Source organism: Perca fluviatilis, chromosome 3, assembly GCF_010015445.1.
Source record: "Perca fluviatilis chromosome 3, GENO_Pfluv_1.0, whole genome shotgun sequence".
Lineage (NCBI taxonomy): Eukaryota > Metazoa > Chordata > Actinopteri > Perciformes > Percidae > Perca > Perca fluviatilis.
Window position 1 is genome coordinate 45,591,536 of NC_053114.1, and position 2,500 is coordinate 45,594,035.

The 2,500-nt window shown below is 44.7% G+C and overlaps 1 protein-coding gene across 2 annotated transcripts in view; it reads right to left on the reverse strand.

The window, feature by feature from the left end:
• wdr59 (WD repeat domain 59) overlaps window positions 1-2,500 on the reverse strand; it is a gene marked incomplete at its 5' end in the record, with an annotated part of 26,630 nt that overhangs the window by 11,878 nt on the left and 12,252 nt on the right.

Below are 2,500 nucleotides of genomic sequence, written 5' to 3' on the forward strand. Positions count from 1 at the left end.
AGAGGCGGTTCACACTGCGAGATGTTTGCGGAGATTCAACGCTGTTCCTTTAACGAGGATTTTAAGATGATTTTAGACGTTGCACAATTAAAGGGACAGTTCTGCTCTTTCTTTTAGACACCTAAAAACATCTATATCAGTGGAAGTGGACATTATATTTAGAATATTTTCAGCGCTTTACCGTGCTGTCAGACAGCCGAGGCAAAGAGATAAACAGACAGGGAGAGAGAGACAGGCAGAAAGCCAGGGAAGGAGAGAGAGACAGGCAGAGAGGGAGAGAGAGAGACGGACCGACAGATGGACAGACAGAGACAGGGAAAGAGACACACAGACAGGCAGAGAGAAAGAGACAGACAGGGAGAGAGAGAGACAGGCAGAGAGGGAGAGAGACAGGGAGAGAGAGAGAGAGGCAGAGAGACAGCCAGGGAGAGAGACAGACGCTGGAGGAACGACAGATTTTCCCGGTATTGAAGCTTTAAACGATGACAGTCAACCTGAGTGGATCTGACCTTTATCTGAGCCGAGTAAGATGTAACAGATGTTTCGACAGCATCACTGTGACGAACTCGCAGTGTGAACGCTGGTTAGTTTTCAGCGAATTAACAAACTAATGTAGAGCCAAATTACCTCAGAACACATTTTAAAATCAAGTATTTAAAAAGAACATGTGCTGATCACAGAGACTTACCTGCTGTAGTTAAACGTTAGTGAACATTAAAAGCTTCAGACAGCTTCAGATGGAGAGCAGACAGGAAGTCAGTAGCAGAGTTATTAGTTCGGAATTTAAAATGTCCCTAACGATGCTCGTCACTGTGCCGGGGTATCGCCAAGGATTTCCCAATTCGATTCAGATTCACAAAGTCCTGATTCAATTACATTTCTTATTGGACATTAGCCTAGAAATCTAGACGCCCCCTAGCAGGGTCAGTCTAGCAACTCTCTGTTGACTTGCGAGCTGGAAAAACCAAACTCTGGTCAGGCCAATCACATTGTGTATAGAGTTGGTGGGCGGGGCTTATGGCTGCTGCTGGTGAACAGAGGTCTTCTGGAAGACTTGGAGTTCAGCTTTTCTTTGAGAAAAGAACAAAGAACGGCACTGAAGTCATTCTTAAAAAAGGAAGATGTGTTCGGAGTTTAAAGTTTAATCTATCAGCTAGCATTGCTCTGATTGGTTGGAGCGCTATCCTATTGGTGCAGAGGGAATCTGAAAGACAACCGTTGATCCCGCCCCTTGGATTGAGCCCTGACCAATGGGGAGTTCCCAGACCCAACATCTGGATGTGGGGCTGGCTTGTCAGGATAAGTTTATGTTGGATATATAAGAGATTCTTACAGGACTTCTGCAACATGCAGTGACAACGGTTAAGTTAAGACACCAAAAGGACTAGTTAAGATTGGATAAAAAGATTGTGGTTTGGGTTTAAACAGCGGCCGCCTTAAGTAGTTACTCCCGGGATATGAACACCTGTTTCCTGGGTGAAAGTCTTGTGTTTTCTCCTTAACTTCTCCAGGACGTGAACACCTGTTTCCTGGGTGAAAGCCTTGTGTTTTCTCCTTAACTTCTTCAGGACATGAACACCTGTTTCCTGGGTGAAAGTCTTGTGTTTTCTCCTTAACTTCTTCCAGGACATGAACACCTGTTTCCTGGGTGAAAGTCTTGTGTTTTCTCCTTAACTTCTCCAGGACGTGAACACCTGTTTCCTGGGTGAAAGCCTTGTGTTTTCTCCTTAACTTCTTCCAGGACATGAACACCTGTTTCCTGGGTGAAAGTCTTGTGTTTTCTCCTTAACTTCTTCCAGGACATGAACACCTGTTTCCTGGGTGAAAGTCTTGTGTTTTCTCCTTAACTTCTTCCAGGACATGAACACCTGTTTCCTGGGTGAAAGTCTTGTGTTTTCTCCTTAACTTCTTCCAGGACATGAACACCTGTTTCCTGGGTGAAAGTCTTGTGTTTTCTCCTTAACTTCTTCAGGACATGAACACCTGTTTCCTGGGTGAAAGTCTTGTGTTTTCTCCTTAACTTCTTCAGGACATGAACACCTGTTTCCTGGGTGGAAGTCTTGTGTTTTCTCCTTAACTTCTTCCAGGACGTGAACACCCGTTTCCTGGGTGAAAGTCTTGTGTTTTCTCCTTAACTTCTCCAGGACGTGAACACCTGTTTCCTGGGTGAAAGTCTTGTGTTTTCTCCTTAACTTCTTCCAGGACGCGAACACCTGTTTCCTGGGTGAAAGTCTTGTGTTTTCTCCTTAACTTCTTCCAGGACATGAACTCCTGGTTCCTGGGTGAAAGCCTTGTGTTTTCTCCTTAACTTCTTCCAGGACATGAACACCTGTTTCCTGGGTGAAAGTCTTGTGTTTTCTCCTTAACTTCTTCCAGGACATGAACACCTGTTTCCTGGGTGAAAGTCTTGTGTTTTCTCCTTAACTTCTTCAGGACATGAACACCTGTTTCCTGGGTGAAAGCCTTGTGTTTTCTCCTTAACTTCTTCCAGGACATGAAC